Genomic DNA, 11,397 nt, shown 5'->3' with positions numbered 1-11,397 from the left:
AACCTTGTCCCCGCCTTGCCTGACTGCAGCTAACATGGTCCCCACCTGCAGCTCCAATCCCAACCTTGACACTCACGGGTGCTGGAACTAGCGGTGTTGGGGGGGCTGCCATGCCCCCGGGATTGAAGTGGTTTCCATCACATACAGTTTGGTTCAATGGCTCTCAGCACCCCCCACTATACACATTGTTCCAGCTCCCCCGGCAGGGCTTCCATAAGAGACACGCCTATTCCCAGACTGCGGTGCTACGAAGGGAATCCCTCCACATGGGTGTATCTGTGCACTCGCTCGCTGGGCATTGTGAGATCGCGAAGGTTCTCACCTCCCAAGTCTCCTTTCCAGGGCAATCTCCCAACCCCTGTCACACCTCCACAGCACTAGCTGTGAGCTCTGGTGACAGCCCTGATCTGGGAATGCACCAGACGTGCCCCCCCCCCCTTCCCACCAGCTCAGGGGCATTGCAGCTCTGGTGTCAGAGACCAGGATGTGGGTGGTCATGCCTAGTGGTTATAGAAAGAGTTAGTCGCCAGGAATAGGAGCCCAGGGGCAGAGCTGGAGCCCAGGGACCAGAGCCAAGGCTCAATCCAGAAGATTTCTAGGGATGGAATTCTCTGCTCCCTCTGTAGGAGAGACGGGGGAAAAGCCAAGTGGCCAGTTTCGCTGACATGAATTACAATGTTGTTTACCAGTTCTGTTGCTTCATTTGGAATTTGTTTATGTTCTGATTGTATAAGGAATACTAGCTGACTGGGCTCATGAACGGGAATAGGAATTGTGTAAGGACGTCCTGAATGGGTCAGTGGGTCACCCTGAGTTCTGGGTAATGAACATTGGTTTGGTAACCAAAAATCTAAGCGAGGGCAGAGCTGTCTCTTGGAAATCAGGAAAGTTGTTCCCTAGGAGCAGGAATTGGGGACAAGGGTCCTATTATGCTCTGGGTTTTCATTTGGGGTGTTGTGCACCCGGTGGGGAGTGGATAGCATTAACTGGAGTGGATTGGTGCTGGTGCTGGTGCAGGTGCAGCAGAGATGACTGTGTACCTGGCAGTAATTCTGAGCTGACTACATCACGCTACTGGAAGCAGAGCGGATAGGGGCAGCGGCCCAGGAAGCTGTGTATGGGAACAACGCCTGGCAGAGCGGTTCTCTCTGGCCTGGAGCAGACAGGCGGAGAAGACCTGACCCGTGAGTACTAATAACTCCAACAGGACCCCAGTGGGGTTTTAAGCAGGTAGCTTTTGTGCCGGGAGGACTGAGTTCTGGGCCTCAATAACTCAGACAGTTCCTGTTCAGAATGGGAGAGGGGACCAAACTCTGGACGGCCTGGTTTGCGCGGCTCCTTCTGTCTCATTACAGAGAGAGGCTTTTCATGTCTCGTTTCATTTTCCCTCTTCCCCAGATAAAAAGGTCCTGGAGTTCCCAAGATGTTGGCAAGGGGGAAGCACCTGCTGCAGAGGTGACCAGGGAGGTTTTATGGATTTATTTTAATTCCTTGGAGCCGGACGTAGGTGCCCCGCTCAGGGGGGTGGCTCAAGCCCTGGTGTGTTTGTTTTAGCAGATGGCCCCTGGACAGCCTGAATCCAGTCCTGTTCGCCGCCCTGGGCGCCTGGCAGACTCAGCTTAGAGATCTGCTGCTGCACAACCTGAGTTGGACTCTCCCGAGCTTCCCGGCGGGGCCCCTTTGGTCTCACAGACTGAGTTTAGAAGGGTGGATTAGCAATTGGACCCACCCCCGGACCGTGCCAGTGAAGGCTCCAGCCCTCCCAGCAGGAGAGACAGGCTGGCTGATGAAAGATCTACCGCTTCCCCATTTATTTCTGCCAGTGGAAGTGGAAGGCTGCTCGACTGAGTGCATCATGCAGATTGGCAATGCCTCTCCAGGGTTTAGGGAATAAATCTGCCTGAAACTCAGCCTGTGGGAAGCAGTTCCGGACTTTCTTAAGACTGCCTGACTCCCTCCAGTCCTGGAGAGCCATCTGCAGTCAGCAGTCAACGTGAATCAGCACAGAAGCAGGGCATGGCCAGAAGCCCGAAGGCCTGCATGCCATCAGAGAAGGGCCTGGCCTGCTCAGCTTGGATCCAGGCTAAACCTGCTTCAAGCTCAGGGCTTTGGTTTGGACCAGTGGTGCGATCTGGATCTGGGTCCAGGTTTGGATTCCAACACTCTCCGTCTCCCAGACGAAGTTCAGTGGGATTCAGATGCAGGGGTCCGGTTCCGACCCAGCTCACGGAGCAGCAGGCCAGCTGCATGGAGAGGAAACAAAGTGGCCGGGGCTTTGTAGCCACTTTAACAGGCAAAACAGAGAGACAGAGATGCATTCCCCTTCCTTCCGATGTCAGCCATGGGGCACGGGCTCCATGCTGCAACCGACCAGAGAAAGGGTGATGGGAGAACACAGGAGGGGACAGACCTGGGTCAGAGGCAGACAGGAGTGGACAATGGAGAAAAAGGGGAATGGGACAGTGGGGGGAGAGGAGAGACAGTGGAGGGGGCTCTGCCGTGCTGGATATTCTATTTAACCACCTCAGGTTCTGATACTGACCAGCCGCTGAGCTGGTATCAGCCCTGAACATTTTGCAGCAATTCCCAGCGGGCTCTCCAGCCCCTTCCACCTCCACCTACCCCGTCTCTATCTCTGTCACACCCTAGCCCCCACGTCAATGCTGCAGCTTAGGTGTCGGAACAATCGCCTGACACAGAGCTATTTTTAGCTGCCGGAGTTCGAAGGGAGGATTCAGCCAGGACTCTGACAATGGGGGGAAGGGGGCCGGGCTTCCCCAGTGACCACTCAGCAGCAGAAGGACCTGTAAGGTTTCCTCGATGACCCAGGCCCATACAATACAAGGAAAGCAAAACAGGGAGATACCCAAGCCAAGACGATCCGCTCCTTTACCTAATGGGAATGACCCCGGGTGAGGGGCTGGGAGAGTCCAGGCAATCAGGGAAAGCAGCAGGCAACTGGGAAACAGGGTGAAGTGAAGCAGGGACTCAGGGTTTCCATTAGGCAGGTCCAGGGCTGGGCCAGGGTTTGGTGGAGCCGCATGTGTGGCCGTTTGCGGGGGGGCCTCCGGCCTGGCTCCTGCCTGTCTGCTAGACCATACAAGAATTCTGCAAAGACCAGGGCAATGGGGTGCTCTATGCCCAAAAGCAAGGGGCATGGCTTAATTCTCAAGGCCCACCAAGGACGCTGAAGGCGTGAGTCACCCGTCCACAGGTGTGTAGCAGTGGAGGGGCAGCGGCTATGGCCCACGCTGCCCAGCCTGCTCTTAGCTGGTCCACAGAGGATAAGAGTCTACTACAGCTCCTAGCCAGAGGAGTTATCTCTTCAGCTCCTGTGACAGTGGCTCAGGTTCTTGTCGCTGGAGGGCTTGGGTTCGATCCCTAATGGCTGGAGTTATGGGGCTCCTGCCTCCTTGGAGCCGGGCAGGAGACGCCAGCTCATTGCGCAAGGGCTGCTGAAGCGCCTCCCGGTGGTAACGATTTTTGGTTACCAGCATCTTGGGCCAGATTGCGACCAGTAACCCAGCAGTGGAAGGCTCCTCTCTCCTTGGCACTGCCCTGGGGCACTTGCTCCCGCAGAGAGGAGCAGCATTGCTGAATAAAGCCAGCGTGCCCCACCCAGCTTCCGGGCCAGGCACGCCTTCCCAGGAAGCTCCCATCTGCTAGGCAGCTCCAGGCGTCTCCTCTCGCTGGTATTGCAGTGGCAGCATCAGAAGCAGGCTGGGCAAAGAGCCCTGCCCAGTCCTGGTGGAGTCTCAATCTGCTTGGAGTTCAGGGGAGCGGAGTCAGGCCAGCCCTGAGTGCACTTCTGAGCCCAGGGGTGTGCAGGGATCGGCTTGTTATGGAGAGACAGTGCCCCATTTCAGAAGGGCGAGTTCTCACTGCCCACTAACCATGCTGTGCCCCAGCCCGTGCCTAAAAGCATGAGCCTCCTCGCACGGGACCCATGGAGGGAGGCGGGGCGGGGGAGTTATTGAGGAGGAAGGAAATTGTAATCCAAGTCCAGCTCCTTTTGAATTCCTCCAGGACCTCTCGTGGTTGGGCTTCAGACCTGAGCTTGGCATGGAGACAGCCAGTTGGTTGATAACTTTCTTTCCTAAGCTGAATCAATGGTGGGGGGGGAAAGGGGGAATGAGTGAGTTTGAACTGAGAAGTTTATGGAGGGGCTGGCATGAGGAGACAGCCTACAATGGCATGTAGCCCATCTGCGACTGCTGGAGGCAAATATCTGCACTGGCTGGTGATGGGGAGGGCTCTGAGTTACTACAGAGAATTCTGTCCTAGGGGTCTGGCTGCTGGGTCTTGCCCACGTACTCAGGGTCTAACTGATGGCCAGATTTGGGGTCGGGAAGGAATTTTCCCCCAGGGCAGATTGGCAGAGACCCTGGGGTATTTTTGCCTTCCTCTGCAGCGTGGGGCACAGGTCACTTGCAGGTTTAAACTAGTGTAAATGGTGGATTCTCTGTCATTTGAAGCCTTTAATGCATGATTTGAGGACTTCAGTAATTCAGCCAGAGAGTAGGGGTCTATTACAGAAGTAGGGGGGTGAGGTTGTGTGGCCTGTGTTGTGCAGGAGGTCAGACTAGATGATCACGATGGTCCGTTCTGACCTTAAAGTCTATGAGTCTAGGGGAAATAAAGGTTCACAAACCCAAAGAATAGTTGGTAAAGATCACAAAATGCCTTGCTGCAGAAGGTTTGCTAAGGAGAAGATGGGAGGGCAATTGTGGTAATAGGTATTAGTGGGGGGCTAAAAGCCTGCAGCCGGAGGCAGAGAGATGCATACACTGGACCATGCCAAGGGTAATCCAATCCCAGGGAGCCCTGGGGGAATCAGATGAGCATGAACGGAATGGGTCTAACTCTTGGGATCTTCTACGCCCTGTGCTGAGACTGCAGCCCATTCTGAGCCTACAAAAAGAGTCCCTGCTCATGTGATTCCATCACAATGATTTTAACATGCCAGAGCTCAGAGAGTAATTTAACCCCCAAATCTGGTCTCAACCGGGATTCTGAGGAGATAGCACCAGGCAAAGTCCCTGGGCCACATGCAAGGAGTAGGTTTGGAAGAGCCTCGGGAAAAGGGCAGGGGATTTGATCTTGTTCACAACCACTGAGGTCCAGGGACACAGCTCTCTCTACAGGATGTGGTAATGCAACTGATTCAGATTAAACCGTAGGAGTAGGGAGAGAAGGGAAAAAAGACGCCTGCCAGGATGAATGTTGAGTTTACTGGTAGCGGGTGAGCTGGATCTGGAATCTGGTCAGGTGAATGAGGGGGCCCAGGACTCCCCCTGGGAATAGTCTGGGAAATAAGATGCTGTCTGAAAGCATTGCTGGACAATAATTCACACACAACACCCTCCCCACCTCCCATCAAAGGGGATGTGGTCTCTTTCTCTTTTGTTTTTTCTTTTTTTTCCTCCCTCCCTAGTGCAAATTCGAGTAGACGCCACTAGAATGCTGCAGTTAATCTCTGTTGGTTTCTACTGGATTCTGTTGGCTCTGACTGAGGAACCAGTATCCAGCAGACCAATAGACTCATTGCTCTGTTCCAAAACCTAGTTGGCCAACTGCAACCAGTAGAAACCAGATGAAACTACTCCACTGAAATTCAGGTGGCTCTCTCTGTCCCATCCCTGAAGGATCCGAGGCCTGGAATCTGGAATATTAATCTATTTACCCTTTTAGGAAGTTTTAACAGGTTTACATCTCATCGGCACGTAAAGATCAGAGACGAAACGATAAGCCTTACAGCAGTGACCTTTTGTTTCGCGAAACATTATCCAGTAATATCATCAGATCTCTCTTTTGAGAGGGTCTTACCGTACTGCGGAGTGACCCTCTTTACAGTACCCAGGACCTGTTGTTTCTGGATTCATCCTATTACTGACCCATGCATTACCTGCCTTGTTAACCCACGTGCTGCACTAACAGTAAAGAACAGCAATTTCACTCAGACCCCATCCACATGGCAATCTGGGGCTGGTGACTGACGCAGAAAGCACTGCTCCTCGTCCCTGCTGAGACGACTCTTCTCCCCCAGCCTTTTCTAACGCTGTCCACAGCCGGATGTGTACTGACTTATCTGGCTTTGTTTAGCTCCAGGGTGGGAAGCAGGCTCAGGGTTTTGTAGGACATTTCCAGTGTACAGACATAAAGCCCAAGATTTCTGAAACGTCCAGGACTGAGCCCATGGTATTTGTCCACATAATTCCCTGGCTTCCCGACTGCGTTTCCCCCATCCCCACCGAGCCCCAATACTGCTTCAATGTCCTTTATGGACACAAAGCACTCCAGGAAACCTGCACTTTTGCAGCATTCCCATGGTGCTTTTGAGGCAGAGCAGGGAAGGTTTGGCTCAGGCTCCAGGAGGGGGGCTGGATGGGAATGGGAACAGAGTGAAACAAGGCATCAAGAGGATTCCCTTGAGATGAAGCGGCGCTGCAGCCCACAGGAGAAGGCCAGGGCATGCATCTTTGCCACCCGTCCCAGGCATTTCATTTAGGGCACAGTCTGGAAATTACAGCTTGTGAGAAAAGAGAAACGGCTGCTGAGTCAGTCTCAGCTTTTCCTCCTTCTCCTTCCGTGCTGCCTTTAGGGAACTTGCTCCTGAAAGCTAGTGGCGGATTGCAAGGGGCTGAGGCAGCAGGCAGGCTCTGTGAAAGCCCACGCAGCTCTGCTGTAGCTTAGTCCCAACGTGCAGTGGCAGTCCCACAAGTCCGATTCAGGGCCCCTCCTGGGCAACACTGGATGCAGCCAGACCCCATGGGTGTGTCTACACTGCACACCAAGCCCAGGCTGTGACTCAGGTTTGAGCCCAAGGTCCTCTTCTGTCTGGACACAAATCAGGTCAGCAAGCATTCAGGACCCTGGTCCTAGGATCCTGCGAGGTGGTGGGTCAGAGCTTGAGTCCTGCTGAGACCCGCATCCAAGTTGTGTCATTTTGCAGTGTGGACACAGGTCAAGCAGCGGACTGCAGTCAGGAGGTCAGAGTGGTGCAGTACGGACGTGATAGCACGGCTGTGAGTCCTGAGTACAGCAGCTATAAACCCAGGTTTACAACGCAGTGCGGACACTCGACACATGCTTGGAAACATCCGGTCGCACAAACCCAGGCTTAGTGTGCAGTGTAGGTATACACAGTGCGGCCAGGCACTTTACAAGCATACCACACACACCTCAATCAATCCACCAGTGTTACTCCAGCCCTGGGCCCCTCTGACACAACGGTCCCTTGGCACAGGACCCCCAGTTTTTTGCAAGCAACTCTGGTCTCAGACCTGACAAACTCACTGCACCGAACACGTCACCTCTCCCTGTTTCGCCAGTGATGTAATGCAAGACTCAGTTGTCCAGTATTGCTCCATCCCACAACTATCAATGGAAAACCATCAGAGACACCTGCAAACAATTGAAACCACTTGGAGGTAAAAAGGGATCATTACAACAGAGACAAGACTGTTTCAGTCTAGCCCTGAGTGGAGAGGGGCACCCGGGATGCATTCACTGAAGAAACATCTTGTAGAAGGGGAAGTTTAGTTTTCCTGGTTCCTGTGACACCATCTGGCTCTGCAACAGACTGAACTTTGGAGAGGAAACCCACTTTATCAGCTAGGAAAGGTAACTATTAATAAGTGTTCACCTTTTATGCTTTTGTTTTGTGTTGTAACCATTTGTTTCCACCAGTGTCTCTTGTTTCTAGCTGAATCTATAAATCTACGTTTGTTTTATTACAAGCGCTCACAAGTGCTGTGCATTATATCGGGGCAGTGATTTAAGATAAAACTAGTCAACTGGAGTGCACTGCTCCTTGGGGACAGAGGAGCTGGGGTTTCTGGGAGTAGCCAGTGTTAGGGGCTGGAGATCACAGGGGAATGATTCAAAGGGACTTGGGGAATCGAGGGCACCTATTGCTAACCTGCAAGGCAAAGATAGGGCTGGCACTGCCCAGAGGAGAGTGCTAGAGTGACTAACAGGAGCAGACACCAAGTCACCGTGGGCAAGCCTCCCTCTCACTCGAAGTAACAAGGTGACTCAGTCCGGGATACCCTGAGACCTGTCACAGCTCCCACCCAGCACCAGCATCTCTCAATCCTGGCCTATTAGAGTTCCACTAGTCCAGTTCCACTGTCCCCACTCTTCTTCCAGGCTACGTCAAACAGGCTGAGTCCTGACTGGCAACACCTCTGCTCTTCAAGTCCACCCCGAGCCCCAGTCTGAGTCAATGAACCTTTATCCTGACCTTCAGCCCCCCGCTATTCACATAGTGGATCCCTGCTGAGCTTGCAATGAGCTTTTGCAATGAGGAGCAGAGATTCAGGCCCTGATCCCGCAAATACTTAAGGAAGTGTGACTTCAATGGTTCTGCTCACATCAGTAAATTAGGCACGTGCTAGGGTGTTTAAAGGCATCTTCACCTTAAATCCTAGTTCCCCTTTTGAGGTGAAAGGCTGGTATGTATTGATCCTGCTGAGCCATGTATTTTCCCCAAATGCTTATGAGTTTCCCCCTGCAGCAATAAAAGCATCTGCAGAGACCTGACAGCTCTCTGAACATCCATCCAGAGCAAAAATATTTGGGAAGACAGTACAGCTTGGCTCGGTGACAGCTTCTGAAGCATAGATCAAACTTGCCACCTGGTGGCAGACTGTGTGAACAGAATATTTTGATCTCTCCTGGCTGCGGCCCCATGAGCTGATGTGCAGTTTTAAAAAAAACAAAACTTTTAAAGAACCATCTGTGCTTCCCACAGCCTACGGAATGCCTCACCCAGTTTCCCCACAGAGCCCTATTCTCCCAACAAGGGCAGAGACTGCGGGAATGACTGAGCTGATCTCATGAGACACAAAGGCTGTCTCTTATTTTACAGCAGCAGCTGTGTATTTGGGCAAGAGATGGACAATCATTGAAACAGATCCCTAATTCCTTTCAAGGGTTTCATCAACCAACATGGAATAGACAAGTTTACCACTGTGTCTTGGCTGCTGAGATTTAATTTTGCAGCAAACAGTCCTGGAATTCTAGGAAGTGTAACAAATTAGACAAAGCTCATTTGCAATTTACAAACAAATACATAAAAATCTTAAATGATTGAAAAAGTCTTTAAAATAAAGATCAATATCATGATGGAACTTGGGTGGGAGAAGGAATTAACTTCTGGCCCTGGGACAAAGGACTATCTTAAGAAGACACGCGCCTCCTAGAGCCCTAGGAACAGGGCATATTGGAAGTTTTAAATCTAAGCTGCTTTTTGAGGTTATCCAAATATGGAGGGGGGGGAAATAAAATCAAAACATGGTGACTGACATCAGTAGGTGTTACACTTGTGGTTTTTTACAGTTGGAATAGAGACAAAAAATGTTCTTCCCCCCATCCCCTGCAAACTTTGCAAAAGAGTTCATGTCTGGGACTGATACAAAAATGTACCAGGAAAAGCCCTCATCCTGCAAGGACTTATGCATAGGCTTAATTTTATGCATGGTGACCAGTCTCCTAAAACTGAAGGTGCATAAAATGAGGCCCATGCATAAGTCTTTGCCAAAGTCGGAGCCAAAAGTAGTTCTGAAGAACAGAAAATTGTAAACAGTATCGTCGCCCAGACTGCCCTGTTTTACCGGGCAAGTCGTGTGATAGTAGCTCGCTCACCACTGACAGACGCTGAGAGGGCACGTGAGCTGTACAAACTATCAGGATGACATGATGCTTTTCGTGACAACGCAACATTGCACTGTCCCTGCATCCCGTTTCGGCACTGCCCCACCCTGCTTCCGTACTGCACCTGGCATCGCACGGGACTCTGCATCCCTTTGCATGTGCCATCGGAACGTTCTGCAGTGGCATTATCACTTGTTGGAGGGCTGGATATGACATCATCAGGTGTTGTTGTGCTGACATCATATTCTGGTATGATGTCATCACACCACCTGACGCTCATGTTTCGGTATGGCATCATCAACGGGGGGTGCTTGGCCGCCATTGCCCCCTCAGGATGCTGATGCCGCATGCTGACACTCCAGTGTCGTGAAGTTGTGACACCAAAGCCTGGCAAAATAGAGGGACTGAGCCCCCCCTCTTCCCCTCCTCCCCAGCTCCTAAGCCCCGCATCTGGCCCGGTAGAGGAAAGAGAACTACATTTCCCAGAAAGCACTGCCGCCGTGTCTCATATTGCGCATGCGTAGCTTTCTCGCGCGCGCGGTAGGCCTCACCGCGGGCGGGGCCTCCCTCAGCCCCGCCCCGCGTTCCCAGCCTCCCGCCGCCGCCGCAGCAGCACGTCGCGAGAGAGTTGGGGGGAGGGGCGGGGTTTCCGGTTCCGGCCAGCCTCGCTCTGGTCCCTGCGGCTGGCTGCCGACTCCGAGCCTTGTGCGCCTCCGCCATATTGTCTGTGTGAGGCCGGTGGGGAGGGACGAGAGAGCGGCGGCCTCTTCAGGTACCGGCGGGCGGGGCGGACCCGACCCCTCCGCCCGGGGCCCGGCTGGGCGGGGACCCCCCCACCCCCCGGGGCATGGTGGGGACAGGGAGTGGGGCCTGGAGAGGAGGGGCCCCTCCCCGCTGTGTGTGGGGTCGTGGGGGAGGCGGGGGGTGCCTTGAGGAGAGACTCATCCCCCTGCCCGGCCTCAGGGGGGCATAACCCTGCAGAGGCCTCCCCCTGCCCGGCCTTGCTAGGGGAGAAGGATGGGGGGGTCCCCCGAGAGAGGGGCCCCGACCCTTCCCAGCTCTGCCTGAGGGATGGGGGCAGTTCAGCGGGGGGGTGGGGTCCCGGGCCCCTTCTTCGCTCTGGAGGGAGAGGGTCCCTCGGGTGTCTGGGGGGCGGAAGTGGGGGGGGGGCTGCATGCTGCTGGCGAAGAGGAGCCCCTCCCCACCCCGGCTGTGTTGGCAGGGTAGATACCAGCCCTGAGGGGGGGAGTAAGTACCCTCCCCACTCCCCTTATCTGCTCGGGGGAGGGCTGATTGGCTGGCTGAGGGGATCCATCTTGCCCCACCTCGGTGCAGGGTGGGGGGCGGGAAGGGTCCACCTCTTTCTAGCGCTCTCCCCGGAGTGTATCCGCTCCCCCTGTGAAGCAGGATGTTTCTTCCTTTACTTTCGTTGTGATGGGAGCTCTTGCCCCCTGGTCGGTCTCTTCTCAGTTTATGTCCTGAGGAAAGCTCCACTTATCACTGCTCTTCTCACCCTGTCTGAAAATCCGTTCCAGAATATTTTTAGCCATACCACTTGCCATTCCAATACAAGTATGTGATTTTTAAAAAAGAGGGCAGATTGGGTCAAGAAAGTTTAGGCTACATACCTTTTTCTAACACATCTTTCACTGATAAGAAATACTGAGGCTGGAATACTCTGCTTATATGTTAACTAAACTTTTAGGCCCTGGTCTTGTGTCAGGGTCCAGTAGCACAGTA

At 53.4% G+C, this 11,397-nt stretch overlaps 1 protein-coding gene across 1 annotated transcript in view; it reads left to right on the top strand.

Annotated features, from left to right (window-relative positions):
- The first annotated feature begins 10,298 nt into the window (after positions 1–10,298).
- CSNK2A1 (casein kinase 2 alpha 1) overlaps positions 10,299–11,397 on the top strand; it is a 33,988-nt gene continuing 32,889 nt past the window's right edge. The window contains exon 1 of the mRNA XM_067554003.1: positions 10,299–10,429. The gene's annotated coding sequence lies outside the window, so the exon portion shown is untranslated. The remainder of the gene's footprint in view (positions 10,430–11,397) is intronic.

Source organism: Emydura macquarii, unplaced genomic scaffold (genome assembly GCF_026122565.2).
Source record: "Emydura macquarii macquarii isolate MOO-44397 ecotype Brisbane River unplaced genomic scaffold, CSIRO-AGI_Emac_v2 contig_1483, whole genome shotgun sequence".
NCBI lineage: Eukaryota > Metazoa > Chordata > Testudines > Chelidae > Emydura > Emydura macquarii.
This window is presented reverse-complemented; position numbering and strand designations above follow the sequence as displayed.